Here is a 19,111-nt window from a genome sequence, read left to right on the forward strand (position 1 = left end):
CCACAAAATGTCCAACTTCTAATCCCTGGAAACCTATGAATATGCTACTAGACATGATAAAGGGAACTTAGAAGATAGAATTAAGTTAATAATATTAAGATGAAGAGTTTACCCTGGATTATCTGAGTATGCTCAATTTAATCATAAGGGTCGTTATCAAAGGGAAGGATGGTCTCATTCAGAGCATGAGAGATTATATAAAAAAGAAAGCATAGGTCAGAGTGAGAGAAAATGCTGTACTGTCGTCTTTGAAGATGGAAGAAAGGGCCTTAAACCAAGGAATGCAGGCAGCTTCCACAACCGGGGAATGCTAAGGAATGGATTCTTCACTAAACCCTTTATTTTACTCCAGGGAAACGGAGTTTGGCTTTGACATCTAGAACTATAAGTTAATAAACTGATACTATTTTAGGCCAATAAGATTTTGATGATTTTTATATCAGGAGTAGAAAACTAAAACATGCTTTAATACAAATAAGCATCACATTTTTCCAAATTCCATAAGTTTATTGAACAAGATTTACTTAGATAACTCATTTTTGTACAAAAGTAATTTTAGACAATATGGAAAAAATTTAGATATTATTCAAATAATTACAGATCAGTAAGATATCTAGGGAAGATCTCAATGCAGCATATAAAAGATCTATATAGGAGATAATAAAATTGAATCTGACCTAAACAAATGACATACCTAAACAAAACATATAAAGCCTAAATGGATCCAAAACCTGAATGAGAAAAGGAACACTATAAAGTGGAAAAAATGATGTTATCTTTTAAATACAAACTTTTTTTTAGATAAAATTTACTTTCCATTGGTGAGTAAAATACTCTTTACATTGGTGAGTTTTAGCAAATGTATAAATCTGAGTGACTGACAACATTACCAAGGTTGTGTTGAATATTTCCATCACCTCCAAAATATCTCCTTGTGCCCCTTCTGGTCAATATTCTACTCATGGCCCAAGTCAGTGTTTGATATGTTTTCTTCCCCTGTGTATTAGGTTTCTCATTTCTAGAGTTTTATATAAGTGAAAATATATATTGTCTACTCTACCTTTGTTTCCTTGGAATAATAGTTTTGAGATTCATCCATGTACTTTCAAGTATCAGGGTATCTTTCATTTTTATTGCTGAGTACTATTCTATTGTACAGTTATACTAAAATGTGTTTATATATTCACCTACGTTTTTATATAATTTATATAATTTAAAATAAATTTCTATGGAATTAAATTCCAAATCTTTGTGTAACACATTGTTCTTTTATTTATCTTGTTTAAATATAAGAATGGAATTGCTGGATCATATAAGTAATAATGTTTTGTTTTGCTTTTTAACTGAAGTATAATTGACGTACAATATCTTATTAGTTTCAGGTGCACATCAGAGCGGTTAGATATTTTTATACATTACAAAATGACCTCATGTTAAGTCTATTTTCCTTCTGTTACCATACAGTTGTTACAATATTATTGACTGTTCTGTATGCTATACATTACATTCCTGTGGTTTATTTACTCTGTAACTGAATTTTGTACCTCTTAATCCCCTTCATTTATTTTGCTCAGAAGTCAATAGGTTTTATTTTCCTGTATCTATGAGTATGTTTGTTTCTGTTTTTTGTGTGTTTTGTTTGTTCCTTTGTTTTGCTTTAGATTCCACATATAAATGAAATCATACAGTATTTGTCTATCTTTTCCTGACTTATTTCACTTAATGATATCTTCTGGCATCATCCATGTTGTCACAAATGCCAAGATTTTGTTCTTTTTATGGTTGAGTAATATTCCATTTTATATATATACACATCTTTATACATTCATCTACCAATGGACACTTAAATTCCTTCCATATCTTGGTTTTGTAAATAATGCTGTATCAAACATAGGGTATATTTATCTCTTAACTCTTCAAATTGATGTTTTTGTTCTTTCCACCCAGAAGTGGAATTGTTGAATCATTTGGTAGTTCTATTTTTATTTTTTTCAGGAAACTCTATACTGTTTTCTATAGTGATTGTACCAATTTACATTCCGGCCAACAGTATATGAAAGTTCTTTTTTCTCTATATCCTCACCAAAACAAATGTGAGAAGATATTTACAAATCATACATTTGGTTAGAGGTTAAAATCCAAAATATATAAAGTACTTACACAGCTTATATAAAAAAGAAAAAAAAAAACAAGAAATCTAATTAACAAACAAGCAAAGGACCTCAATAAATCCTTTTTCCAAAGAAGGCATACAAATAGCCAATAGACATATGAAAAGATGCTCAATATCACTCATCATTAAGGAAATGCAAATCAAAACTGCAGCGAGATACTATCTCATACAGGTCATGTTTCATTTTAAAATAGACCATAAAATAATTTTCCAAAATGACTGTACCTTCCATAACAATACTTGGAAATGTATCTTTCATTTTATCCATTCTGGTGAATTGTAATAGAAATACATTATGGGCTAATATCTAATCTTGGAGTAACCTGCATTTGGTCATAGTGTATTATTTTTCTTATGTTGCTGGATTATATTTCCTAACTTTAAAAAATTATTTTAAAATATATGTTCAGGGATCCCTGGGTGGCGCAGCGGTTTGGCACCTGCCTTTGGCCCAGGGCACGATCCTGGAGACCCGGGATCGAATCCCACATCGGGCTCCCAGTGCATGGAGCCTGCTTCTCCCTCTGCCTATGTCTCTGCCTCTCTTTCTCTCTCTCTCTCTTTCTCTCTCTCTCTCTCTGTGACTATCATAAATAAATAAAAAATTTAAAAAAATAAAATATATGTTCATGAGGGATAGTGTCATGAAGTTTTGTTGGTTTGTTATCTTTGTTGTCATGTGTCTGCCTGATTTTATTTTTCTTTAATTTTGGTTTCAGAGAAATGCTGGTCTCATAAAATGAGTGGAATTTTCCTTTGTCCTCCATTTTAGTATAAAATTATTTTTAAATTAAAATTTTTAAAATCTTTTGTTTACTCATGAGAGATACAGAGAGAGAGAGAAGAGGGGGGCAGAGACACAGGCAGAGGGAGAAGCAGGCTCCATGCAGGGAGCCCGATGTGGGACTCCATCTCGGGACTCCATCCCGGGACTCCATCCCGGGACTCCATCCCGGGACTCCATCTCAGGACTCCAGGATCACGCCCTGAGCTGAAGGCAGGTGCCAAACTGTTGAGCCACCCAGGGATCCCCATTTCAAATTAATTTTTTAAACACTGGTAGAAATCACAACTGAAATTGCCTCATTCTGAATTTTTCTTTGGGCGCTTTAAAAAAAAACACAACATCAAATACAATTGCTTCAATGCATATAAGGCTATTCAGGTGATCGATTCTTGAAAAAGCTTTGAAGTTAGATTTTTTTACAGAAATTCTCCATTTGATATATGTTTGTAAATTTTTCAACATAAAGTTATTAATATGTCTTTATTATCATTGTATTTGTAAGACTGATATTGATGCCTCTCCTCTTTCTTTCCTGGTGTTGGTAATTTGTGTCTTCTCATTTTTTTCTTGGTCAGTTTGGGTAGGGTTCATAAATTGCACTAGTATTTTTGAAGAAATGACTTAGAAGCCATTGATTCTCTTTATTATTTCTCCTATTTTTGTTTTTATTTTGATAATCCCCTTAAATATAGTTCCTTTGGTCTTAATTTCACTTCATTTTTCCAATTTCTAGAAATATAGATCACCGTATTCTTTACATTTTTCCTAATACAAGCTTTAAAGCTATAAATTTCTCTCTAACCACTTTAAATTATTACATAAAATATTATATTTTTATTAGCTTTAGTTACATATACTTTAACATTTATTTATAATGTTTGAAGCATAAAATTCCTTAATGAATTTCCTACCTGATCTTGATTTTTGAAATGGGGATGTTCTATAAATATCAATTAGGTTGAGTTGGTGGATATTCTTTTAAGTCTACTTTTCCTAATTAATTCTCATTGCAATTAAAGTTAAGAAAATTTTAAATAATTGTAAACATAAATTAACCATATCTTAAGTTACCTTATTAATTTAAATTTGTTTAATTTTAATACCAATTACTTAGAAGTAAATATTGAAATCCCTAAATATAATTGGTAATTTGCTTCTTTCCAATTTTTGTTTGGTTAGCACATACTCCACATGTTTGGAAATGGTCTATAATTGAGTGCATATACATTTGGGCTATATATTTTTCATAAATTGATTGTTCTATGATTTAACATTTTTTTCTCCCTGGTAATATTTATTCTCCTGAAGTCTCATTTATAGCATTAAAATATTGACTTGAGCTTTCTTATGCTAGGCATTTTATAGTATAAAACTTTTTGTAATCTTTTACTCTAAATGTATGGTAGGCTGAATAATGGTCCTGAGAAGATGTCCATGGCCTATTATCTGGAACTGGTGAGTATGATACTTTACATTGTAATGGTGCAAATTTGATTAATGAAGAATCCTGAATTTCAGAGATTATTCCTGGATTATTCAGGTCAAGCCAATGTAATCATAAGACTTTTTATAAGAGAGATACAGAACATCCATTTCAAAAAAAGAGTTGAAGATGAAACCAGATATTGGAGTAAAGTACTTTATATGAAGAATGAGCAATGAACAAGAAATGCAAGTAGACTCTGGAAGCTGGAAAAAAGAAAGGGTATAAAAACATTTTTTTAAGTAAAAAACTCAAAATAACATTTGTAAAGCAAAATAGATGGAAGACTTTGATGGTATTACTATTAAGTATTTTTATTCAATAGTGTCATGTTAAAATTAAGTACTTTCTTTCAGTTAAATTAACATATTAAAAACAATTTTAGAGAATATATTTACATTTCTAAATCTGACAAGAAAATATCTAGCATCTGAAAATATAAAGATCAACAAATTAAAAATTAAAAAAGGCAAGACTATCAGTGAAAATCGACAGAAGTTGAAAACTTCAGAGAAAAAACAAAACGTTAAAGACAGTGATTCTTTTTTTTTTAATTTTTTTTTTAATTTTTTTTATTTATTTGTGATAGTCACACAGAGAGAGAGAGAGAATGAGGCAGAGACACAGGCAGAGGGAGAAGCAGGCTCCATGCACCGGGAGCCCGACGTGGGATTTGATTCCGGGTCTCCAGGATCGCGCCCCGGGCCAAAGGCAGGCGCCAAACCGCTGCGCCACCCAGGGATCCCGACAGTGATTCTTAATTTTATATATCAACTTCATTGGCCTTGGTGTTCCTAGATTAGATTTTTTTCTGAGTGTATCTGTGAGGATATTTCTCAGTGAGATTAGCATTTGAATTGATGGACTCAGGAAAGAAGACAGCCTTTCACAATGTGTATCCTACAATCCATTGAGGGAGGGCCTGAATAGTATAAAGGGTGGAGGAGGGAGGAATTCATGACTTTTTGCTTCCTGCCTTCCTGCTTGCATTGGGACATCTCATCTTTGTTGGCCTTTAGATTAGGATTTACATAATTGGCTCCCCCCTTGGTTCTCAGGACTTCAAACTTGGAAGGAATTATACCACTGGCTTTCCTGGGTGTCCACCCTTGCAGAGGGCTTATAGATTATGTGGGACTTAGCAGTCTTCATAATCATGTGAGCCAATTTTTCATAATAAATATATATCCAACAAATTACTGATACTCCTTTTCTGGAGAACCCTGACTAATACAAACAGCATATGAAGAGGAGAACATAATTAATTAGCAGGGGGTGTTAAACCTAAAATAGCAAAAAGGATTTTTTTAAATTTTATTTATATTCATGAGAGATACAGAGAGAGAGAGAGAGAGAGAGAGAGAGAGGCAGAGACACAGGCAGAGGGAGAAGCAGGCTCCATGCAGGGAGCCAGGTGTGGGACTCAATCCTGGGTCTACAGGATCACACCCTAGGCTGAAGGCAGCGCTAAACTACTGAGCCACCCAGGCTGCCCAAAATAGCAAGCTTGTAAAATTTAGAAACTTGGTACAGTCAACAGATGATGCGGACAATAGGGAAACTTCTGCAGCTTAGGTTTATATATTGATGTTACCATTCTGGAGAGTAATCTGATACTAGTCAAATTAAGTATTCTACATCTGCATATGTATTCCAAAGAATTTCTCACAAGGGTCAATAAGCACGTATGTACAACAATATATATACAGTTTGGTTCTTCTGTGAGGACAGGGATTTTATATTATTTTATTTTTTTATTATTTTTTTATAATAAATTTATTTTTTATTGGTGTTCAATTTACCAACATACAGAATAACACCCGGTGCTCATCCTGTCAAGTGCCCCCCTCAGTGCCGGTCACCCATTCACCCCCACGCCCGGCCCTCCTCCCCTTCCACCACACCTAGTTCATTTCCCAGAGTTAGGAGTCTTTATGTTCTGTCTCCCTTTCTGATACTTCCCACACATTTCTTCTCCCTCCCTTATATTCCCTTTCACTATTAATTATATTCCCCAAATGAATTAGACCAAATAATGTTTGTCCTTCTCCAATTGACTTACTTCACTCAGCATAATACCCTCCAGTTCCATCCACCTTGAAGCAAATGGTGGGTATTTGTCGTTTCTAATGCCTGAGTAATATTCCATTGTATACATAAACCACATCTTCTTTATCCATTCATCTTTCGATGGACACCGAGGCTCCTTCCACAGTTTGGCTATTGTGGACATTGCTGCTAGAAACATCGGGGTGCAGGTGTCCCGGCGTTTCATTGCATCTGTATCTTTGGGGTAAATCCCCAACAGTGCAATTGCTGGGTCATAGGGCAGTTCTATTTTTAACTGTTTGAGGAACCTCCACACAGTTTTCCAGAGTGGCTACACCAGTTCACATTCCCACCAACAGTGTAAGAGGGTTCCCTTTTCTCCGCATCCTCTCCAACATTTGTGGTTTCCTGCCTTGTTAATTTTCCCCATTCTCACTGGTGTGAGGTGGTATCTCATTGTGGTTTTGATTTGTATTTCCCTGATGGCAAGTGATGCAGAGCATTTTCTCATGTGCATGTTGGCCATGTCTATGTCTTCCTCTGTGAGATTTCTGTTCATGTCTTTTGCCCATTTCAAGATTGGATTGTTTGTTTCTTTGGTGTTGAGTTTAATAAGTTCTTTATATCTTGGAAACTAGCCCTTTATCTGATATGTCATTTGCAAATCTTCTCCCATTCTGTAGGTTGTCTTTTAGTTTTGTTGACTGTATCCTTTGCTGTGCAGAAGCTTTTTATCTTGATTAAGTCCCAATAGTTCATTTTTGGTTTTGTTTCCTTTGCCTTCATAGATGTATCTTGCAAGAAGTTGCTGTGGCTGAGTTAAAAAAGGGTGTTGCCTGTGTTCTCCTCTAGGATTTTGATGGACTCTTACCTCACATTTAGATCTTTCATCCATTTTGAGTTTATCTTTGTGTATGGTGCAAGAGAGTGGTCTAGTTTCATTCTTCTGCATGTGGATGTCCAATTTTCCCAGCACAATTTATTGAAGAGACTGTCTTTCTTCCAATGGATAGTCTTTCCTCCTTTATCGAATATTAGTTGACCATAAAGTTCAGGGTCCACTTCTGGGTTCTCTATTCTGTTCCACTGATCTATGTGTCTGTTTTTGTGCCAGTACCACACTGTCTTGATGACCACAGCTTTTGTAGTACAACCTGAAATCTGGCATTGTGATGCCCCCAGCTATGGTTTTCTTTTTTAAAATTCCCCTGGCTATTCGGGTCTTTTCTGATTCCACACAAATCTTAAAATAATTTGTTCTAACTCTCTGCAGAAAGTCCATGGTATTTTGATAGGGATTGCATTAAACGTGTAAATTGCCCTGGGTAACATTGACATTTTCACAATATTAATTCTGCCAATCCATGAGCATGGAGTATTTTTCCATCTCTTTGTGTCTTCCTCAATTTCTTTCAGAAGTGTTCTATAGTTTTTAGGGTATAGATCCTTTACCTCTTTGATTAGGTTTATTCCTAGGTATCTTATGCTTTTGGGTACAACTGTAAATGGGATTGACTCCTTAATTTCTCTTTCTTCAGTCTCATCGTTAGTGTATAGAAATGCCACTGATTTCTGGGATTGATTGTGTATCATGCCATGCTACCAAATTGCTGTATGAGTTCTAATAATCTTGGGGTGGAGGCTTTTGGGTTTTCTATGTAGAGTATCATGTCATCGGTGAAGAGGGAGAGTTTGACTTCTTCTTTGCCAATTTGAATGCCTTAATGTCTTTTTGTTGTCTGATTGCTGAGGCTAGGACTTCCAGTACTATGTTGAATAGCAGTGGTGAGTGTGGACATCCCTGTCTTGTTCCTGATCTTAGGGGAAAGGCTCCCAGTGCTTTCCCATTGAGAATGATATTTGCTGTGGGCTTTTCATAGATGGCTTTTAAGATGCGTCCATTTCTTCTAGATTGCCTAATTTATTGGCGTATAGCTGCTCATAATATGTTTTTAAAATCGTTTGTATTTCCTTGGTGTTGGTAGTGATCTCTCCTTTCTCATTCATGATTTTATTAATTTGAGTCTTCTCTCTCTTCTTTTTAATAAGGCTGGCTAATGGTTTATCTATCTTATTAATTCTTTCAAAGAACCAACTCCTGGTTCTGTTGATCTGTTCCACAGTTCTTCTGGTCTCGATTTCGTTGAGTTCTGCTCGAAAATTAATTAACTCTCTTCTTCTGCTGGGTGTAGGATCTATTTGCTGTTTTTGCTCTAGCTCCTTTAAGTGTAAGGTTAGCTTTTGTATTTGAGTTCTTTCCAGAGTTTGAATGGATGTTTGTATTGCGATGTATTTCCCCCTTAGGACTGCTTTTGCTGCATCCCAAAGATTTTGAACGGTTGTATCTTCATTCTCATTAGTTTCCATGAATCTTTTTAATTCTTCCTTAATTTCCTGGTTGACCCTTTCCTCTTTTAGCAGGATGGTCCTTAACCTCCACGTGTTTGAGGTCCTTCCAAACTTCTTGTTGTGATTTGTTTCTAATTTCAGGGCATTATGGTCTGAGAATATGCAGGGGACGATCCCAATCCTTTGGTATCGGTTCAGATGGAATTTGTGACCCAGTATGTGGTCTATTCTGGAGTAAGTTCCATGTGCACTTGAGAAGAATGTGTATTCAGTTGAGTTTGGATGTAAAGTTCTGTAGATATCTGTGAAATCCATCTGGTCCAGTGTATCATTTAAAGCTCTTGTTTTTTTGGAGATGTTGTGCTCAGAAGACCTATCGAGTATAGCAAGAGCTAGATTGAAGTCACCAAGTATAAGTATTATTATTTAAGTATTTCTTCACTTTGGTTATTATTTGATTGATATATTTGGCAGCTCCCACATTCGGGACATATATATTGAGGATTGTTAAGTCCTCTTGTTGGATAGATCCGTTAAGTATGAGATAGTGTCCCTCTTCATCTCTCACTACAGTCTTCGGGGTAAATTTTAGTTTATCTGATATAAGGATGGCTACCACTGCTTTCTTTTGAGGACCATTTGAGTGGTAAATGGTTCTCCAACGTTTTATTTTCAGGTTGTAGGTGTCCTTCTGTCTAAAATGAGTCTCTTGTAGACAGCAAATAGATGGGTCCTGCTTTTTTATCCAGTCTGAAACCCTGCGCCTTTTGATGGGGTCATTAAGCCCGTTCACGTTCAGAGTTACTATTGAAAGGTAAGAGTTTAGTGTCATCATGATGTCTATTAAGTCCTTGTTTTTGTGGATTGTTCCACTGAACTTCTTCTTAAAGGGGAATTTTAAGAGTCCCCCTTAAAATTTCTTGCAGAGCTGGTTTGGAGGTCACATATTCCTTCAGTTCCTGCCTGTCTTGGAAGCTCTTTTTCTCTCCTTCTATTTTGAATGAGAGTCTTGCTGGATAAAGTATTGTTGGTTGCATGTTCTTCTCATTTAGGGCCCTGAATATATCCTGCTAGCCCTTTCTGGCCTGCCAGGTCTCTGTGGAGAGGTCTGCTGTTACCCTAATACTCCTCCCCATAAAAGTCAGGGATTTCTTGTCTCTTGCTGCTGTAGGATCTTCTCTTTATCTTTGGAATTTGCAAGCTTCACTATTAAATGTCGAGGTGCTGAACGGCTTTTATTTTTATTTTATTTTATTTTTATTATTGATTTTAGGGGGGGAATCTCTCTATTTCCTGGATCTGAATGCCTGTTTCCCTTCCCAGATTAGGAAAGTTTTCAACTATGATTTGTTCAATACATATTCTGGCCCTCTGGCCCTTTCTGCGCCCTCAGGAGCCCCAATTAAATGTAGGTTTTCTTCCTCAGGCTGTCGTTTATTTCCCTTCATCTATCTTCATGTTCTTTTAATTGTTTGTCTTTTTCCTCAGTTTCCCTCTTTGCCATCAATTTGTCTTCTATTTCACTCCCTCCTTCTTCCACCTCCTTAACCCTCCCCGTTAGGACTTCTATTTTGGATTGCATTTCATTCAATTGATTTTTTTTTTCATTCAATTGATTTTTAATTTCTGCCTGATTAGATCTAAATTCTGCAGTCATGAAGTCTCTTGAGTCCTTTAGGCTTTTTTCTAGAGCCACCAGTACCTGTATAATAGTGCTTCTGAATTGGCTTTCTGACACTGAATTGTAATCCAGATTTTGTAACTCTGTGGGAGAGAGGACTGTTTCTGATTCTTTCTTCTGAGGTGAGGTTTTCCTTCTAGTCATTTTGCACAGTGCAGAGTGGCCAAAAACAAGTTGTATTGGGAAAAGGAGAAAAAGAGAGGAGAGAAAGAAGGAAAGAAAAGAGAAAAAGAAAAAAGAAAAAAAGGAAAAAAGAAAAGAAAAAGAAAGAAAGGAAAAAAAGGATGGTGGAAGCAATCAGAAATCAAAAAGAAAAAAGAAAAACCACGGGGGAGTATCTTCTGATTCTGTATACTGTAAGTCCCTTGACTTCCTCTGGAACTTGTCCTTCTAGTTGGTCTTCTGGGGGAGGGGCCTGTTGTGCTGATTTTCAGGTGTTAGCACTTGGGGGAGCTGCTCTGCCCCCTACCTGGTGCAGGGCTCAGTGGGGGTTGTTTACCCCGTGAGGCCCCTGGAGGAACAGCCTTAGTGGCGGGGCCAGCTCTGCAGCCCTGGAGTCAGCCCCCGCAGTAACTCCGGAGCTCTCGGTCTGCAGGGCCTGGAGGCTCCGGGGCGGGGCCGCTGATCTGCTCAGCTCGGGGCAGGAGTGTCCTTGCTGTCCTGGGCCCTCCCGGCCTCTCCCTTTCCCGGGGGTAGGCCGGATCCTGGGCTGTGTCCCGGCGCCCTGTGCTCCGGAGCCTGCACTGCTGGTTTCGTGCTCTGGCTGCGCAGTCCCCTCCGGAGCCCGCCCGAGCCCCTCCGAGCTGCTCCCGCCCCGCAGCCCCCTCCATGGAGCCACCGCCTGAGCCCCCCGAGCTGCTCCGGTCCCACCGTGCACGCTGCAGCCCTTAGGGAGCTCAGCCACGGGGTGTGGGGCTCTCCCCGGGGCGCAAGTGTCTGTTAGTGTCCCAGGGATCCCGAGGGCATCCCCGCCCTCCTGGGTCCTGCTCCAACTCGCTCCGAGCCCCTTTACCCCCGGAAGGTTGGTGCAGCTCCTGCTTCTCTGGGACGGGGCTCTCCTGTCCTGGGGACACTCACCTAGGCCTTAGCCCAGCTCCTTACGGGGCCCCTCCCCCTTGGAGGCCTTTTGTTTCTTTATTTCTTTTTCCCCGTCTTCCTACCTTGTTAGAAGCGCGAACTCTTCTCACTGTAGCATTCCAGCTGTTCTCTCTTTACATCTCAGGCCAAATTCGTAGATTTTCAGGATGATTTGAAGGTTATCTAGGTAAGTTGGTGGGGACAGGTGACTTGGGGACCCTATTCTTCAGCCATCTTGCCCCTCCTCCAAGGACAGGGATTTTAAATGGAACATATGTGGGACACACATCATGAAATCTTAGTGATCAGAATACTGGACAGGATGCAACATTGAAGAAGAGATGGATCTCACAAGCATAAGCTGGTGTGTTAACGGAAGACACAGAATAAGGCATATGACTTATTTAAATTAAAATACCTTTAAACCTAAAGTACCAGATATTTATTGTGATATATACACAAATGAAAATATACTAAATCCTTAGAATAAAAATTGTCGTTGAGTTGCTGTATGTAAGTTGGGAATATGAACAAAATAGTATTAAAAAAGATGTTGCCATCTTCCTTGTATTCATATATGACTGTGTGACATAGGTCTAGGCAATGGAGAAAGGTAGTGGAAAAGCTTCTTAAAAGGAAGCATAGGAATCTATTATGTATTTTTGTGAAACTGAATTAAAATAAACACTGTCAACCTCCAGAAATCTTATAGCTTGTTAATTGTAGTAAACATAGTCCTTTCTGAAACTACAACAAATGAGGTCAGATTGAGATACTTCTCTTAAAGGCTATCCCAGGATCAGGATATAGGAAGAATTGGAATTACTGAGCTCTGCTATTTGATTACACTAAAATTAAAGTTCAGCAGTGGAAAGATCATGAGTTTTGAAGACATAAAGTATGAGTTCAAATCTCATTCTTCTCAATTGCTGTCTATGTAACCCTAAGAAAATTACATAAACTGCTTCTGCTTTAGTGTCTTCATCCATAATATAAGAAAAATATTATATCTTTACAGCTTTGAGATTTAATAGAGATAATGACCTTAAGATGGTTGGCATTTATTCATTAAAATTTACTTTCTTTCCTATTGAACAAATATCTCATTGTATCAAGGGAAACAATTCAAAAAAGCAAGAAAATTGCCTCTGCACCAGGAAAGGGGCCTCCGGTTAGTTATCTAAGGTAAGATTCAGGCTGACAGTGATGCAATGACCCTTTTCAAATCATGCTGTAGAAGTTAAAGCACCATATGTCATCACAGATGGCATATTGGCAGGAGGGAGCTGTGCTATTTCAAATGACAAAATAGAGTAAGAAATTACTTTAAAAGGTTAACAAGAGTATCTAAAATTCTTAAAATGAAATCTAACACGATCATATATAAAATATTTTGATTTGGATTTTAGAAAACAAGCACATAGGATTGAAAAAGGAGGGATTCATTTGAAAAGTTTTGATTCAAAAGGCCAACATTGGTATTGACCATGTTATCAATTCAAACCAACAAAAAGATGCATATGAAGGTTGTGAATTAATCAAAGGTGGCTACACGTCTGTTTCTCTTTGCTCTCATGATCTTATAAAATGACAGTAAAAATAAACACATAAAAACAAATGAGACGGGAGATAGACTGTCAGTGAGAAGTTTTTGCCTATATGTGGATAAAGTCAATCCAGAAAGCTAGAGACCAGTACTCATAGAAGACAACTGCAGTGAATTGGGGAGGTTCTCTGGATAACCAAAAGAATTACAAAAATGTAACACAAAGAGAAGTGAGAATGGTAGCTGTTGAAATGCTGAATATTGAATTACTCTGCCAGTCTAATCCCTACGTTCTTAGTTCTTATCTCACCACCGCCATTTCTTTACCCATTCTCCAAGTGGAAGAAAGGAGAACCACAACATTTTCACAGCATTATCAAATACTGGCTAGTACTTAAAAAAAAAAAAAAAAAAAAAAAAAAAGTAACATCCTAAAAAATAATTAGGACTGTCAAAGTAGACTTTGGACTCCTACAGAAATGTATATCCATACTAGAATTCCACCCAGTCTATAGATAAAGTCTCTGCTTTTGACCTTGAAGTAATTGTTTCCAGCTTCAAACCTAACACAAATTAATTCCAAGAAACTTCAAAAAAATTCCCACTCATGGGAGTGTCAAGAGAAAGAAACATAATTCCATGGACAGAATAGTACAGGTACAAATAAGCAATTATCTTTAAAAATAAATTTAAAAAATCAATGCCATTTCAAAAATCTCTTTATATCATTGTGTCAAAAATCTAATTATGTTTTATGGTGAAATATAGAAAATATTTATTTTAGTAATTATAATAATAAATGGAGGGACACATGGGTGGTACTGTCAGTTAAGCATCTGACTCTTGGTTTTAGCTCAGGTCATGATCTCGGGGTCATGAGATGGGATGTTGGGCTCCATGTTCAGTGTGGGGTCTGCTTGAGATTCTCTCTCTTCCTCTCCCTCTACCCCTCCCACTCATGCTCTATTTCTCTCTAAAATACATAAATAAAGCTTAATAATAATAATAGTAAATGAAAAACATATGAAAACAGTATCCATATTTAAAGAAAAACTACCTAGCACAGTTCTGCTTCAAATAATGGCTACCTCATATCAGACTAATTCTCTTACAAATAAAATTTATATATCTGAACAAAATTTTGAAATCGATCACATGAAGGCATTGGAAAATTTCCAAAACCAGGCAGAAACCAGAAGGCAGTTGATGACTGAATGAGGGGCTATGTAATGGCCAGGAACTGTGTTTTGTGGCTTTTATCCAGAAGGAACTCCCCACATGGTTTGGTTGAGGTTGGCATGAAGTCATGTAACTGCATAACTGCTCATGAACAGAGTTGGAGCTTCCCGAAGAGATGAAAAGTAAAGAAGAGGATATTAGAAAGGAGGAAAATGCAGAAAAGTGAACTCCAAAACCTTTGTATAACCTTACTGAAAAACTTTGAGTTCTGAACTTAAACATATGGGGAAATTTCCAGAACTTCCTAAGGGATGCAAAATCTGAAAGGCTAGAACTAATCAACGACTGGTATAAGGTAAAAAGAAGAAATATTTTTAGGTTAATTCCAGCCAAGTTCATTATTTGTTAGAACAAAATCAACACTTTTCAAAATGTCTAAAGTTTATCAATTCACAATGTCATCTACATAATAAAAATTATTAGACATAAATAGAAACAAAAACATAGTGACCTATGTTCAATAGACAAGGTCAACAATTGAAACTGACACAGAGGGCAGCCCGGGTGGCTCAGCGGTTTAGCGCCGCCTTCAACCCAGGGCGTGATCCTGGAGACCCGGGATCAAGTCCCATGTCAGGCTCCCTGCATGATGCCTGCTTCTCCCTCTGCCTGTGTCTCTGTCCCTCTCTCTCTCACACACACACACACTCTCTCTGTCTCTCATGAATAAATAAAAATCTTTAAAAAAAACTGACACAGAAATAACTCAGATGTTAAAATAAGTGGAAAAAGACTATGATATTGCTTTTGCAAATATGTTGAAGAACCTACAGAAAATTTGTGTAATAATGAATAAACAAATAGGAGATTCCTGCAAAAAAAAGGCAAATATATTTTAAAATAAAGGGAGTTATAGAGTTAAATTTATTAAAATATGAAGTTAAAGTTTTACTGGATGATTTAAATACAGATTAAAATCAGAAGAAAGGTCAGTTAAATGAAGGTAGACCAACAGAAATTATCAAAAAAATAGAGATTTTTTTTTCAATTAGAAGTTTCCAATGACCTGTGTGATTATATAAACCATCTAGTATATGTTGAAATGAAATTAGAGAAAGAAGAAAAAAAGGTAGAAAATATATTTGAAGAATCAATGTCCCCAAACTCCCCAAATTTTTTGATTGGCATAGATTTTACATCCAAGAAATTTAATAAACCCCAACCATTATAAATACAAAGAAAATAACACCTAGGTAGACAGGGTCAAATTTTCAAAATCCAAAAATAAAGAAAATATCATTAAAGCATCCCCAAAGAAGCAATATATTACATTTAGGGGAACTAAAATAAGAAAGGCAGCTACATTTTTTTTAGGAACAATATAAAAGATGAAAATAAAACAAATCTTTATAGTTTGTAAAAAAACAAAACAAAACAAAACAAAAACGTGTTAATTCAAAATTCCAAATCCAGCAGAACTGTCCTTTATATGAAGGCAAAATAAAGGCTTCTTTTGATAAACAAAATAGTATAAATATGCAGCTAGTGGAACTGCACAGCAAATAATGGTGAATAGGTTATTTAAGATAAAGAGAAATAAAACCAGATGGAAACATTGGCATAGGAAGTAATGAGAAGCACTCAAAATGGTATATACAACTCTGTGTTCTGTGGTTTGTAATATGTATATGTATTATACATGAAAACAAGAGCACAAAATACGGGGATTATATCTATCTGTGGCAAGGTTCTTAGATTTTATGTAATAGGGTAAGGGTGTGTTTTTTTAACCTCTAGAGAAATAACTAAAAAATGTAAGAATGCATAGCTACAGAGTCAATAGAAGGAATACACTTGAATAGTAAAAACAAAACAAAACAATGGATTCACCCTAATAAAGGTGAAAAAGAAGGATTAGGTGGAGGAGGATTGGACAAATAGAAATCAAGTAGTAAAATAATAGACTTCAATCCAACAATTTATGTTAATTTTTTGAACTTTTAAGGGTATGAAGACTTAATATAAAAGGCAGAATTAGAATGGATAAAAAAGCTAGAGAAGTATATGCTATTTGCAGGGCCATACTTTGAATTTACAAACTGACAGGATTAAAGCAAAGTAATGAAAAATGAAATGTATCCTGCAATATTAGAAAACTATGATTACAAAAATTGAGGAAAATATTAGGTATCAAAATAAGGAATACTACGACAAATTATAAAGGATAACTATCAGTAAATTTTCCTAGTAAATTCCTAGTAAATTCTCTTAATAACACAACTTAAAAAACAAAAGCTAAAAACCACCTCATAGAACTAAAGGGAATTAGAGATAAATCCAAAATCATAGTTGGAGATTGTAACAAACCCTTTGCTGGGATTAATAAACAGACAAAAAGGCAGCTAGGATATAAAAGAACTAAACAACACTATCAATCACCTGAATCAATTGACTTTTATAAAACACTGCACCCAGTAATTCCAGAATATACATTATGTTCAAGTACACATAGAGTATTAACTAAGGTTGACCACATAAATGGAGATAAAATATATCTCAATAACAGCAAAGATAGAAATATTACAAAGGGTATTTTCTGAAAATAGTATTTTCTGAAAATAGTAAAATAGTTTTAAATTAATATTTATAATAAAGTTTTTAAAAGGCATCATATTTTTGGAAAGTTTAAAATGCAATAGAAAATAGTTTGTGTCTAAAAACAATCACATGAGTCATTATGAAATATTTTGAATCAATTGGTAGTAAAATTACAACATATATCCATTTGTGGAATCCAACTAAAGCAGTGATTAGATGGAAATTTATAGATATAAATTCTTATATTAGAAAAGTAAAGATCTTCTACCTTAAGAAATAAAAAGAAGTAATTTAAATGTAACATAATTAAAACAAAACAATAAAAATAAGAGCATAGAAAACAGAACAGTAACCTAAAAAATAACAAAAGGTTTTTGTAAAAAGATATATTAGCAAAACATATTGAGAGAAAAAGAGCAACAGAGACAGAGAACAAAATTACCAATTCCTGATATAAAAAGAAATATATCAATATTGATCATCCTATAGGCCAAAAAAAACAATGTAGAAAAGAATATCGTTACCACTCTATACCACCTGTGAAAATTCCTTGAAGAACAATTTAACAACTGATATAAAGACATCTTATATCAGTTAAAGAAATTACAGTTTTTATCAGAAGCATCACAAAAAACAGGTTCTTAAGAGTTTACCGTTGAGCTCTCTCATTCCTGGATAATAAAATATCACATTTTTCAGAAAATAGAAAAGAAACTTGAATTCTTTTTATAAAGCCAGCAAACCCTCATATGAAAGCCAAATTGACACATTATAAGAAAAATAATATATCACGACAATAGATTTAAAACTCCTACATATCAAAATATACCCAGCTGTATATATAATGTAAAATAACTTACCACTAAGTGGCATTTGTTCCAAGTGTGGAAGATTGGCTTAAATTTTTAAATCACTTAAAATAATTTACCTATTGAATACAAAGGAGATAGGATTGTTTCAATATATACAGAAAAATCATTTGGCAAAGCTCTGCTTCTATCTATTATTTAAACATCTCAGTAAACTATGAATTGAAGGAAACTTCTGAATATGATAAGACATCCACAAAATACCTAAAGCTAAAATACCTACAGCCATTTTTAAAGGTGGAATATTAAATGCTTCCCCTAAATTCAGGAACAAGGAAGGCTGTGGTGTCCTTTCTCTCTATTTCTGTATAGCCTTGCATTGAGTATACTAGCAATAAGGCCAAAATATAAATAAAATGCATAAAGTTTGAAAAGCAAAAAGTAAAACTATTTCCATTTTCAGAAGGTATGATTAAGGATAAAGAAATCCTTAAGAAATAAACAATTACAAAGAAATTAATTTACTAAGAATGCAGACTACATGGTCAAAAATAAAACTAATTTTTTTTCTATATCGTAGCAACAAATATTGGTAAATAACATAAAAACTAAACTACCTTTTAAAGTAAAAAAAACACTCAATGTATATGAATAAAATTAAAAACATGCAAAATTTTTACAATAAAAACTACAAAATGAGAAAATTTTAATAAAAGAGATATGTTTATTTATTTTTTAATTATTATTATTTTTATTTATTTATGATAGTAACAGAGAGAGAGAGAGAGAGAGAGAGGCAGAGACACAGGCAGAGGGAGAATCAGGCTCCATGCACCGGGAGCCCGACGTGGGATTCGATCCCGAGTCTCCAGGATCATGCCCTGGGCCAAAGGCAGGCGCCAAACTGCTGCGCCACCCAGGGATCCCAAGAGATATGTTTAAAATATGAATGTCTCAACATCATCAGGAACTCAGTTCTCCACTAGTTGATCTATAGATCTAATGCCTTCCAAATCATAATTTCAATAAACTGCTCACAGTTTCTGACAAACTTTTTATAAATGTATATGGAAATGTAAAGGATCCAGACAAAACTTTTATTATTTTACACACATAATAGTGTATGTGTGTATTTCTGTGTGTACACACACACACACACACACACCAGCAAAGAAAGAATGGCAAAAAAAAATTGCATAAAATATTAACAATTCTTGAATCTAGGTGGAAGTTATTCTGTGTTATTTTTGCCAGTTTTCTCTGAGTTTAAAATTATACCAAAATAAAAATTGCTAAAAGAAAAATAAATTCTGAGTCAAGCTTCTTTCTACATGCATACTCTCCAAAATTTTTTAACATTTATTTTTCTTTATAGCAGTT

General features: G+C 35.3%; 1 long non-coding RNA gene across 7 annotated transcripts in view; it reads left to right on the plus strand.

The window, feature by feature from the left end:
• LOC102152965 overlaps positions 1–19,111 on the plus strand; it is a 62,727-nt gene that overhangs the window by 36,231 nt on the left and 7,385 nt on the right. For 4 of the 7 annotated variants that reach the window (XR_005372493.1, XR_005372491.1, XR_005372492.1 and 1 more), the window contains 2 exons: positions 4,367–4,415; positions 12,716–12,784. The exons of 2 other annotated variants lie outside the window; for them this stretch is intronic. This is a non-coding gene — a long non-coding RNA (uncharacterized LOC102152965). The remainder of the gene's footprint in view (positions 1–4,366; positions 4,416–12,715; positions 12,785–19,111) is intronic. One more of the 7 variants, XR_005372496.1, reaches the window with a different exon arrangement.

Source organism: Canis lupus, chromosome 17, assembly GCF_011100685.1.
Source record: "Canis lupus familiaris isolate Mischka breed German Shepherd chromosome 17, alternate assembly UU_Cfam_GSD_1.0, whole genome shotgun sequence".
Lineage (NCBI taxonomy): Eukaryota > Metazoa > Chordata > Mammalia > Carnivora > Canidae > Canis > Canis lupus.